This window comes from Eurosta solidaginis, chromosome 5, assembly GCF_040869045.1.
Source record: "Eurosta solidaginis isolate ZX-2024a chromosome 5, ASM4086904v1, whole genome shotgun sequence".
Taxonomy (NCBI): domain Eukaryota; kingdom Metazoa; phylum Arthropoda; class Insecta; order Diptera; family Tephritidae; genus Eurosta; species Eurosta solidaginis.
The window spans coordinates 140734222-140747831 of NC_090323.1; the positions used below are offsets into that span (position 1 = coordinate 140734222).

General features: G+C 42.8%; 1 protein-coding gene across 1 annotated transcript in view; it reads left to right on the forward strand.

The window, feature by feature from the left end:
* Positions 1-581: 581 nt before the first annotated feature.
* The window catches only part of LOC137251998 (putative nuclease HARBI1), a 29730-nt gene continuing 16701 nt past the window's right edge, over positions 582-13610 (forward strand). Inside the window, exons 1-3 of the mRNA XM_067787120.1 lie at positions 582-696; positions 7521-7726; positions 7789-8018. The gene's annotated coding sequence lies outside the window, so the exon portion shown is untranslated. The remainder of the gene's footprint in view (positions 697-7520; positions 7727-7788; positions 8019-13610) is intronic.

Here is a 13610-nt window from a genome sequence, read left to right on the forward strand (position 1 = left end):
GTTGACGTGGCGTTGTAGTGGCTTTCACGGTGGTGTGTTACTGGCGTTAAATGGTGAACAATTACAACATTCATATCCACCTGTTGAACATTTAACGGAGAATATTTTTTTGGCAATAAAAATGATCGCTGCTGTTATTGGCAAAGTATTACGGGCATGGCGTTGCTGATGTGACGGGCGCAGTAAGCGCAGCCAATTTGGTCAAAAGCGAAATAAAGTTTGTAGCGAAATAAAGTTTGATGTCGTTGGCTCAGGCTTGCGAATTTAACGCACCCAGTTGTGAACAATTGATGTTGTTTTATTAGATGGTAGGTTGGGTGGTTTATTTCTAAATCAGGTTACAAATTAGTAAAATCACATTACAAATGACAAAATGACAAATTTTCTACTTACCGCTGTGTGCCTTATCCGACTGCTTGCCAACGAATGGCGGTTTTTCATATTACATGTTAGCGTTAAAATGCGGGTTGCGGGTGGTAAGGTTTACTTACGCGAGGATTATATCCGATTATAAAGAACACTTGCACTTATTTTTCTTTGTTTAATTACTTTTTAGATAGACGGAAGTAGCCATTGACAGCTGACAGTCAGTGCTGCCAATGCCACTAATTGTTGTTTGATATGATTACATATAGAGATGCCAGTTAGGCGCAAACATGCTGGCCGCCTTGAACGACCGTTCAAAATTAGAAAAAGGTACAAAGTATTTAAAGTTTACATCAATAAAATTCAAAGTGAAAAATGTCTGTTTTTGTTGGTAATAATGATAGCTTCGCAATAGGTCTTAGCAGCTCTCCTTCGGATGTTCGTAGGTTGACAATTCGTACGCGATCATCTGAGCCGGTATAGCTGTCGAGAACTCGACCAAGTTTCCATTTAGTGGGCGGAGCGTTGTTGTCGTGTATAACTACGACATCATCTCGTTGTAGGTTTTGCGTTGGACGAACCCACTTCGATCGTCGCTGAAGATTCGCGAGATATTCGTCTCGCCATCGCTTCCAGAAGTGCTGCCTTATTGCTGTGATTGCTTGCCACCGCTGATGAAGGTTGCCCTTGAAAGGTTCTGTGTCAAGCTCCGGTAACCCCTTTATTGGTTCGCCGATCATAAATTGCCAAGGTGTTAGCACTTCTAAGTCTTGTATGTCAGAACGTATCCAGCAGAGTGGTCGAGAATTGACGCATGCTTCCACCTCGGTTAGGACTGTTGAAAACTCTTCGTAAGATAGTAACGCGGAGTCTAGTACGCGTTTCAAATGATGCTTTATGCGCTTAATTCCAGCCTCCAAATAGCCGCCCATGTGTGGAGCACTTGGAGGGTTAAAATGCCAGGTGACTTGGGTGTTGGCGAAGTAAGATGCCAACTTGTCGTCGTTAACGCACCTTTCAAACGCGGCACGTAGCTCCCTTTCGGCACCGACAAAGTTCGTGCCATTGTCGGAGAACAATGTCCTCTTCGGTTGGTGAAACGTATGAATGGGGCGATAAAGCTTACAGACGTGAGGTCTCCGGCCAATTCTAGGTACATGGCGCCTGTGCTCATACATATAAATAAGCAAATGTACGCCTTTGTTGATTTCGCGCCTCTACCATGAGTAAATTTTACGTTATATGGGCCGGCAAAATCGACCGCACTTTGAAGGAAGCATCGCGTACTTGTAACGCGACTAGGTGGTAGATCGGACATCTGCTGCTGTAGCGGTTTGCGGTTCAGCGTTTGCATCGTACGCAATGGTGGTATGTACCCCGAACTAAATTGCGAATGCCAGGGATCCAAAATTTACGTTGTATAGCAGCTTGCATCATTTGCGGGCTAGCGTGCAACATACCGATGTGAGTTTCAGCGGCTATTGCTTCAGAGAGCGGTGAATTTTTAGGCAAAATAATCGGATGTTTTATATCGTTCGTGCACGATGCGTTCTTAATTGGACCTCCTACTCGTAAAATGCCTGCGTCGTCTAAAAACGGCTGATGACGAACGAGGCTACTACGTATCGGTATTGGCTTCCCTGACCTGCAATTAGAAATTTCTTGTTGGAAAACGTTAGCTTGGGAATATCTTACCAAAGATAATTCGGCTTTGCGGATTTCAGAGCAGGTTAACGATCCGGACAGCCGTTCGTGTGCACTCAACTTCTGAGCAGATATGCGAGCGTTGTTTATGAAGCGAAGTATATGTGCGGTCACTCGTTTGAGTTTGTTGTAAGAGTCAAATTTCGTTAGTAAATCCCAATCTTCGTGCGTTTGCGTTACATGATTGATGATTGATGATTGATTTCAGTTCCAAATTCGTAGTATGTTTCGTTATGTGCTGCGTCCAAAAACGATCGGTTTCGGATAGCCAGTGTGGCTCCTGCCACCATGAGCGGTGATCTAGGAGCTATGCAGGTGTGAGACCACGAGAAGCGCAATCGGCAGGGTTATGCTCTGAGATGACGTGTCTCCAATGCGATGACGGCAAGACTTCTTGTACATCGGCAACACGATTTGCAATGAACGTTGCCCAACGATTTGGATTTGATTGCAGCCATGCTAACGTTATCGTTGAGTCTGACCACGCGTACAGCTTTTCAAGTTTGTGACCAAAACTTTGTTGAATTAGGCCGACGAGTTTAGCGCCTAGATGAGCTGCGCAGAGTTCCAGACGAGGTAACGAAGTTGTTTTTAGCGGAGATACTTTGGTTTTCGCAGCAATGAGCACGACGTTTATCTCGTCGTCCGATGACTGAGTGCGGCAGTAAATAGCGGCTGCATAGGCAGCCTCTGATGCGTCAGTGAAAACATGGAACTCTGTGTCGGCGTTTGGACTAGTACCAAGCCAGCGATGAAAGCATGGCCAGCTCTTTTCTATGCGTTAACCAATCTGTAGCTATCTCAGGCGGAACTAACTCATCCCAATCGACATTACAACGCCAAATTCTTTGCAACCTAATTTTTGAGCGAATGGTGCATGGAGATATGAGGCCGAGAGGGTCGAAAATCTTGCTGGTATCGGAGAGAAAAATGCGTTTTGTTAATTCGCACTGGAGTGGCTCTATATTGAAGGCTATCGCAAGAGAGTCGGTATCCGTGTGCCATATACATCCTAGAGTTCGGATATCGCTTCCATCAGTCAAGAGATGGGACACCTGTGTAGACGCATGCGGCATCTGTTGTCTCAATGGCTTGCAATTTGTTGCCCACTTCCGGAGCTCGAATCCACACTGAGATAAGACGTGTGAGATGTTACGTTGAAGCGCTGTCAGTTCTTGGAAAGAGTCGGAGCCGGAGAGCAAGTCATCCATGTAAAAATCTGACGTAACGATATTTGCGATATTTTGATATAACGCGCCAGCTTGTTGTGCCGAGCGATGCAACGATTTGACAGCGAGATGAGAAGCGGATGCTACCTCATAAATAACCCTTAATAGACGATAGTCGCGTATTGGCTGCGATGACTGCTCACGCCATACAATGCGTTGATAGTCGACGTCCCGTTTATCGACGTAGACCTGTCGATACATATTCTCGATGTCCGCAGTTATACCATAGCGATGAGTGCGGAAGCGGACTAAAATCAGGAAGAGAGGACCAACCATTAGCACGTCGTTTAACGAGTGACCTGACGACGTCTTCATTGACGCGTTGAATACGACCCTAAGCTTAGTAGTGGAACTTGTTTCTTTTACCACGGCGTGATGTGGCATATAGTATGCGGTTTGCGTTGTTGGAGTAGCTAGCTCGATATGACCCAAGTCAAGAAGCTCCTTCATAAATTTGCAGTACTCTTCGTGAAGGTCTTTGTTGGTGGCGAACCTGCTTTCCATTCGCAACAATGCCCGAACGGCTGCGTTACGCGACTCACCAATCAACACCTCGGGTTTCAGCGGTAAACGTACAATAAATCGGCCGTCAGTTGCGCGCTGTGCTGTATCGTCGAATAACTTCTCACAATATAACTCTTCGGGCGTGTAAAACTTTCTAGGTGGTAGCTCTTCCAGCTCCCAAAACTTAGCGAGGAGGTCAGTTAGTTGCGTATTACAATAATGCGTTGAGATTACCCGGGGTTTTATTTGTGAGGGAGTCGCGTTGCCAAACAGCACCCACCCAAACACGGTGTTCTGTGCCATCGGTGTGCCATTTTCACCCTTTTTTAGGCCGTAGAGTAAAAACTTGTCCATTTCGTCCATGCCAATCAAGACATCTATCGGACCAGGTTTGAAATAGTTAGGGTCAGCAAGCGGCAAGCCACTGACATGCGGCCACCGTGATTCGGACAAGGCGTTTGTTGGTAGGTCGTTAGTAATTTTAGATAAAATAAGCGTACTCACGTGAAATTAAGAGTTTAGTGACTTTGGCGCTATGGATAACTTAACCTCACCCTTTGTGCGACCTCCTTGTACGGATCCAATTCCCGTGACACAAGCTGATGACGTATTTCGTGGTAAATGAAGTCGTTGAACGCAGGGCTCCGTGATGAACAAAGCATGTGAGCCGTTGTCGAACAGTGCCCTGGCTGGCTGCCAGCGGCCGGTGTGGTGGCGGCGTTGGCATATGCGGCACGATGACGAGCTGCGGCAGTTAGCGAAAACATGTCCTTTACTAAGGCAGTTTAGACATGCACCATCTGATTTGATTGTGGATAGCTTTGCTCTCGCGGCGAGTTGGTTGAATTTTTCGCAAGTGTAGATTCGATGCTCACCTTTGCAGTATGTACACGATGTGGTTTTAGCGGTTTTTGATGATGGATGATTTTTTGGTACTAATTGGTTGCATGTTGTATGCAAAACGTTCTTTGCAGTTGTACGTGCGTTTGCGGCAGCGGGCACCATCTCCAAAGAGCGGGCTCGCGTTTCCAAAAAATCTCGAAGCGATGTAAACGATGGCACATCGTCGGCTACAAGCGATAATTCCCACTGTTTTCGCGTTTCATAGGCTAATTTCGAAACAGTCAAATAGACAAGCCAATCATCCCAAAATTCAACTGGGCGTTTGAGGGTACGTAGCGCACCAACGTGCTGCAATGTTAAATTTAAAACGTGTTTAATTGCTTTTGCGGAGTCTTTCGATGCCTTTTCGATCGATGATAATGCTTTTATATGGCTGTCCACTATGATACGCATAACTTTATAGCGTGCTGTCAGCATATCCCAAGCTTCACTGTAGTTGCTGTCGCTTACAGCAAAACTACTAACTCCAATGCTTCATCATTTAAACAATTGCGCAAGTATTGCAACTGCTGTCCGTCCGACAAACTTGCATTGGAATTCGCTAGTGAACAGAATGCGTCATGAAAAGTGATCCATTTTGTTGGATCGCCACTAAAGGATGGTAACTGTAACTTCGGTAGCGGCATGCGTGCAGGTGCAGTCGGAGTTACTGTAGGAGTTGGTTGCTTTTGCGGCGCAAGAATGCGCTTAAAATTTGATTTAGCGATCAAATACCACTCCTCGCCTTGAATTCGTGCCTGCTCTTCTACTTCTGTGTTTTCGTCGAAACACGAAACCTCCACATCTTCTTGTGCTTTGCAGAAACGTGCCCACTGCTCCTCTAGCAATTGCAAATATGTGGTTGTAGCCTCTACATTGACTGCAAGCGAATCGGCTTTGCTCGATTGCAAATGCCGCTTTAATGCATTTAAAGCAGAATGGCGAACTTTCAACGAAGACATTTTTTATTTGCGGGTTTTTATGAAATGTTTTAATTAAAGCGATGTGGACTGTATTTTGCGGAAATATTGCGCGATCCGGGTTGATGGACCAAAATGTTAGCGTTAAAATGCGGGTTGCGGGTTGTAAGGTTTACTTACGCGAGGATTATATCCGATTATAAAGAACACTTGCACTTGTTTTTCTTTGTTTAATTACTTTTTAGATAGACGGAAGTAGCCATTGACAGCTGACAGTCAGTGCTGCCAATGCCACTAATTGACGTTTGATATGATTACATATAGAGATGCCAATTAGGCGCAAACATTACAAAATGGGACTTGGCAGACAGTGGCGAGTTTACATTTCAAGGTTACCAGATCATGAAATTTACTACTAAAATTATTGAACACAGGGCGTTCTGCAACATCTTCTGTTCTTCCAGTTGAGATGACATTTGCGACGACATTTATGTTACTGTCGGTGTTTGTGCAGATATTGCAGCTAATATCATGTTCAAATCTGTGCTGTTAACTGTCTGCGATGTTTCGTTTTTGTCTTCAATTTTTGTTGTTGTAACTCCTTCCAATTCCATAGCCTCTCGTAGTCGTGCCTGAAGTTCGAGTTTATTGCCGGTTGTATTCAATCCACGGCTCTCCAACTCCTTTTTCAGTTGCTGGATCTTCAATTCACTCCACTTTGCCATGTCCTTTTTGTATTCAAAATCTTCGGAATTTATTCAACAATTCCTCTTCCGACACCAATTGTAACGAATTTACTGAAATTCCTCTTATTTGCAACCTTCTACTAACGTTCGAATCACTAAACTGTTGAATAAATCACTCCACTATTCAATAATGCAAAATGGACTTTATTCAAGTACTTCACAATACTACTACTTCTCGACAGATAGCGTGCTTAAGTCAAAATCATTGCTGATTCTCAGCTTTATATACTCTGTAATGTCTCGTTCGCATACTTCTAGGCCTTCTATTTCTAGAATTTACTCGTTCACTAGCTATAACTACATATGCGCGTGTATATGTGAGTGATACTTGCACAAATTATTGCATACTTTTGTGAGCATCTCAGATAAAATATATGCATGTGTTTGTGCGTTTTCTCTCCGCTGCGTGTACGTGCATATGTCTCTACAAGACGGAGGTAACTAGTTCACCCACACATTCAAAGCTTTTTTCGCTCTCCACTAACACATCGACGTTTCATGCTGTCATCGAATTGACAGTTCATTAATTATTCCGGGAAACTTTGAAACGGAGAAAAAATGTCATTGTTTACAACGAAAAATATCTTGTGCTTTTAGTTGTGACATGTGACGGAAATTAAAAATTTTGTTGCAGAGAACACCTTTTTGCGTTGGCGGCCTTCGCCCAAAATAACATTAAGTTAATTTTAGTTGTGACATGTGACGGAAATTAAAAATTTTGTTGCAGAGACCATCTTTTTGCGTTGGCGGCCTTCGCCCAAAATAATATTAAGGGTAACGTTTTACAAGACGGTGCACCACCTAATTTAAAAATATCAAATAATAATAAAAACGGAGCTCGAGGCGCGTCTTTTGATTCCACGTTTGATAATTTTTGAAAAAAATTAGGTGGTGCACCGTCTTTTAAATCGTTACCACATTAAATTGTAGAAAATCGACGGGATGGCCTACAAGGTTTCAGTCATACTAAAACGCTCCCGATATGGTCGGGCTAGTACCTTAATGGTTCCCGGAATATACCCGATCTGCATCCGGCAAAGGACCAACAAAGTCGATAACGGGGAGTGTCCTTATCGCTACAACAACAACAACATTATTTACTTCCTGATTTTCATTCATACGTATGTGCATTTTTAAATAATAAAAAAAATGTTATATTATTCTAATAGATAGCATCTACGCCGGGTTGCGATTCAGCTCAGAATATGCCAAAATCAGAGGAAATCAACAATTAAATGCAGACTCACGTGTCATTTGCCAAGGATACAAGGTACTTTACAACCAACATGCTTTGGAATACGGTACCAAACTGGTTGGATGTATTTCCTTAAAAAAGGGTGGAAATACGCATCTTGGTTTGCCAGTATTTGCTTCGGTAATTTGTATTGATTAAAAATTGCAATAATAGATTATGTAATGTGAATTAAAATTGAATAGGTAGCCGGAGCAAAAAAGGCAACTGATCGGCATGCAACTGTTATTTATGTGGCGCCACCGGGAGCTGCTGCTGCTATCCTAGAAGCATTAGAAGCAGAAATGTCTTTAATTTTTTGCAGCACCAAAGGTGTGCCATAACATGACATGGTTCGCGTTAAGCACGCTCTCTTAAGGCAAAAAAATCGCGTCTAGTCAGGCCCGATTGTCCAGGAATCATCGCACCAGAAAGGGTAAGTAAATTTAATTTAATTTAATTTATTTATTATTACGGCTGTTTAGGCCTAAAACTTAAACTACTAAGTACAATTCATTATTATATCATTTATTGCTATTGAATATGCTGCATGGCATTCCATGTGATTCCGATCAGCATATTTACTGGCGTAACAAACGGACGAGTCTGGGAGCCAGTCATTTAAGGAAGGTTGGAAAGGACGCGCTTCCAATCCTCCAGGGCTCCCAGCTTAAGGCAACAAAATTTGGAACTTATATTTTTCAATTATATTTGTATTTTAAGCTGTCGGAATGTATTGGTCTCCGATCAACACAGCTAAACATGTCTTTGGATGTTGGAAATTGAAGTGTACCCAATCATCCCTCAACTTTGTTTAGTAAAGACGTTGTCGGAACGCATGAAGATTCCAATCAGCACATCTCAAAATATATTGGGAGGTTGAAAAGGACGTGTTTCCAATCCCACCTGCTCCAACTTTTGTTTGACCTTATTTTGGTTACACATCATATAATTTTATTGTTATATTAATGCTGTCGGAATGCGAGTGATCACGATCAGCAACAGTAAATATAGGCTGAAAATACCGAATTCCAGCGAAATTTGTTGTTGGAACTGTCTGGAGTTACAGGTGGCGACGGATTTTCTTTTCCTTAGGGCCGGGTGCATTGTATTTTGCTGCTACCAGTATTACCATTCCCTTTTCGCGCTCCAGTATCGGTATGTCATGTAAAAAATAAAAGAAAAAAAACTTTATCTTATTGGAAGGGTTTTACAATGCTCCAATAAACTTTTTTTAAAGGTATTGAAGTTATTACTACTTTTTATGTGATTAGGAAGTTCATTGAAATATTTCAGGCCCTTATAAAATATATTTTGCTTATCCACTTCTGTTTTGAAAAGAGGTAATCTAAAATTATTGTTTTCTCTGATTACGTATGAATGTGCATCATTTACATATCTAAGCTTTTCGCCCAGGTATGTTGGTAATTTACCGTCCTTAATATTAAATACAAATTTCATACTGTGTTAGAATATGAGCTGTTTTATACTCAACCAGTTTAGTGCTTCTATCATGTTATTAATGGGAGTATCATACCTCATGTTTAATATAAATCTCATAGCTTTATTTTGCATAACTTGTAGCTTATCTACCTGAGTTACATTGGCCATAAATATATAAGCAACATGTATGAATTTTTTAGTGATAATTTGTCATGCTTTTGTTGATAATCAACTGAAGAATGCAAATACGACAGAGTTCGAAGTTCATGTGAAAACCAATTAATTTTTTTAATTAGCGTTTGGAGAGAAAAATACATATGTATGTATGCATAGAACTGCATAGAAGGGGAGGAATTCATTAATTATTATCAGTAGATTTGCAAGATTTTTGTCATTTTCCCTGCATAGCAGTTGTCATTACATTGCGTTAAGAGAGGACATCAACACCTTACTACCCACAGCCAGTTAAAATTTTAGTAAATTTTGCTCCTTTCATCACTGTTTCAAAACGTGGAAAGTTATATATCGAGCATTCCATGGATAATGGTTCATTTTAGCAGATTTTCGCATTGCGGTCATTATTAATATTCAATCCCTAGAAGGTTTAATGTAGTCATATCAATAGTTCCTGAGATGGTCGGGCTAGTACCACAATGGTGCTTGTTACCGGAACGTAGATAGATAATAATTTATTGAGGATTGCACAGTGACTTGCACATCTCCTTCACAGCACCTCATCCTAGCCGACTTCCTTGATGAACCCCAGCAGTGTTCTTGGCTTGAGGGATTAAATGTGGGAATGCTTTGGCCATGGTGAGCCCATAAACTTAGCCCTACGTCTTGAAATTGCGCCGCAATCTAGAAGGATATGGTCCACCGTCTGCTGATCCATCACAAAATCGGTATGTATTGTTCGATATTATACCCAGCTTTTGCATGTGACTGTTCAGTCTACAGTGTCTTGTAAGAATAGCCGTTAGGGTTCTTAGGTTATCTTTTTGAGAGGCCTATTAATGCCCTATATCGAGTTGTGCTGTAACCCCCTAACAGTAACTTAGATTGACTCAGGCCTGGCATATTGCGCCATTGTTCTCCCTTTTCCCTCCCTTCTGCTAATAAATGCCCCTGTGGGCCAACTGGTAAGAACGGCTCGGGATCGATGGGTCATGCTGTTGCTGCCTCTCTTTCCGTATTGTCCGCCTGCTGTTGTTGTTGTAGCAGTGCCTCGCCCCATCCAATAGGTGCGACCGATCACAAATTGTCATCAATGTCCTCTAACGGGAGTCCAAAGAAACTTTCTGTTTCAACAGGGGTGGACCATAATGAGAGGAGTGTTAGAGGCGTTTGTTCCACAATACAGTTAAAGAGATGGTTGGTGTCATGTAGGGACACATTACAAGCAGGACAATGTTTTGTATGTCGTGGTTGATTCAGGATAGGTAAGAGTTTAACCTGTTACGGTATCCAGATCGAAGTTGAGAGTGACTACTCGCGTTTCCTTAGGGAGAGTGCGTTCCTCCTCTGCTAGTTTTGTTCTTTGAGTACAGGAATCACCGGCATAGAGGTCCGACGCCTGTTTGTGGAGTTCACTGAAGACATGCTTGTGTTTTTTAGCTTCATACGGCTGTGTTCTCAGGTGCCGTATTTCCTCATAATGTAATGCGAGTGATTCCGATCAGCAACAGTAAGTATCGGCTGAAAATACCGAATTCCAGCGAAATTACTTTGTTTAACTGTTTGGAGTTACAGGTGGCGACAGATTTTCTTTTCCATAGGGCCGGATGCATTGTATTTTGCTGCTTCCAATATTACCATTCCCTTTTCGCGCTCCAGTATCGGATATATCATGTAAAAAATAAGAGAAAAACTTAATCTTATTGGAAGGGTTTTACAATGCTCCAATAAACTATTTTTAAAAGTATTGAAGTTATTACTACTTTTTATGTGATTAGGAAGTTCATTGAAATATTTCAGGCCCTTATATATATGACCGTCCTAAAAAGATTCTTTTCCGGCAAACGCAGCAAACCCATTTCTCAGTACCGGGGTCGGGGGAAGGACCCGGATTGGGGTCGATACCTTCCAGGAAGAGGAGAGTATGGCGCAGACCCGCTGGGAGGTTGACAATTTGTGGGAGAGACGGAACAAATTAAACACTGAGTCCGCCTGCTCATTACCCTTCACTCCCCTGTGGCCTAGGACCCAGGGCAACAGTACTACGTTGTGTGTCCCTAATTGATTCAGCTTTTCTACGCACTGAAGGACCAGTGCTGACTTTATTTCGAACGCCGCAAATGCCTTTAGTGGAGACTGACTGTCTGACTGATTATGGCAATTATTTCATTGGGGTATCAGCGCTGAAGCTTCAGCTTAGCGCACTAACTTATGGCGAATACTTACGCTTGGAAAATGCTCGGATGTGCTTTTAGAGGTACTGATAATTTGGCTCTGGGTCCGAAAACTCTGGCTCCAATCCCCTCTGGCGTCTTCTAGCCATCTATGTACCATACGATCTTGAGCAGACTAGTAATACATTGCACCCGCCTATACCTATACAGCCGTACCAAGAGACGGAGCAGCCCGATACATATTGGCACAACCGGAGCACTGCTGGACATCCATCCTATATGAAAGCTATGCATTCAAAAGTATTTGTACCAGTGGCTGGTGCACACCGAACTGGACCAATGTATGCTATATTGACCAAATACCAAGCTATGTTTATGTAAATAATGTTACTGCTAATGTCAATTTGCACGGTCGAGCACATACAGTACCTACGTTTATACAAGGTGGAACACCACACTACCTAAATGGCGATGTAGCCACCGATCAGGTTGTTGTAAGAGATTAATTAAAATATGTTATTCATAAACACTGATTCTTATATTTTCATTATCATTAAACTGTAGACTAGACTCAAGACGGGTATTCTTACTGGACACTGCCTTCTGGCGTCACATGCCTTTAAATTAGGCTTGGTCAGTGATAGCAGATGTAGGAAGTGCGGGTTGGAGGAGGAAACGATGGATTACGTTCTGTGCTCGTGCCCTGCGCTTGCCAGGCTAAGACTCCAGCTGACAGCTGTCAGATCTAGAAGCAGCAAGTGGCTTAAGTTCTAGGAATCCGCTAACCCGCTGGAGCCATGAGAAGCGTGAGTGCACTTTGGGTGTCCCAAGACAAGTTCCGTACCTGCTCCGAATAATTCGTGGCTATCTAAGCGACAAAGCACTCCCTTTTGATACAGATGAGGGACTAGGAAAGCACAACACCACGGGCGGTGTCCCTCAGGGATCTGTTCTAGGTTCAACTCTTTGGAATGCGATGTATGACGGGGTGCTAAAAATCTACCTTCCCGGAGGCACGGAAATTGTCGGCAATGCACATATTGTCGTAGTAGCAGTGGCCAAGAAACTTGATCTGCTCCAAGCATTATGTAATGACGCCGTGGGAAGAATAAAGGAATGGTTGACGAACATGGGGTTCTGATGAGTGGTTCTGATGAGCTCAAAGCGGACTGTGGATGAGTTGGTCCTAACCATAGGAGATTATCAAATAAATTCAAAGTCCTCCTTGAAATATCTAGGAGTAATCATTGACTCAAAACTAACTTTTAGGGAGCACTTCAGGGCGGTGGGGGAGAAAGTTTCTAGAGTTAGTGGAACCCTAACGCGAATAATGCCCAACATCGGTGGCCCAAGCGAAGCTAACCGTTAGCTATTATCCAACGTAACCAGCTCTATAATATTATATGCTTTACCAGTATGGCACAGATCTAAAATGGTCCACCAAAAAGATATACTAGCAGCCTACCGCATTACTGCTATACGAATAGCATGTGGTGTTCCGATGACGCGATCCATGTTTTATCCAGGAAAATCCCAGTAGATCTACTCTCAGGTGAAATGGCCGATCTGTATGGCATTGGATTCAGCCGATCATCTGAAGATGCTAAGAAAAGTGCAAGGTCACGAACAATAGTTAGGTGGCAAGAACGGTGGGAAGATTCGAGAAAAGAGCGTTGGACCTTCATGCTAGTCCCGAATATAGCGAAATGGTACGAGCGAAAACACGGCGAACTAAATTACCATCTCACACAGATATTGAGCGGGCACGGTGGCTTCAAGGAATATCTACATAAGCGTGGGGTAGAGGAGCATACTTTCTGTCCAAGCTGTCCATCCGAATTGGAAAGCGCAGAACATGTACTGTTTCACTGCCCTCGTTTTCACGGCGAAAGACTGTCTGTAAACAGAGTTTTTGGAGAGGAACCTTCCATTAGGAATTTAGTTCCACGAATTTGGGGACAAATAGATTGTTGGATTGCTGTGAGCAAGATGGCCTTTATAGTAATGACGAAATTGATGCATTCCAAAAGGGAGCGCAGAGAAATGCGCATACGAAGAAGTGGCGACTAAATTGCCCTCAAATCAAACTGAATTCCAGCGCCTCTACAATTTCCGCCTTTTATACTATTAGATTTCAACGTTCGCATCTTCTAGGCGCTTCCAGAATCTACTAGTCCAGCAGCTCTCAAACTTCTCAGCTGTAACTACAATTGCACAATTTTATAGTTTTTCTCATT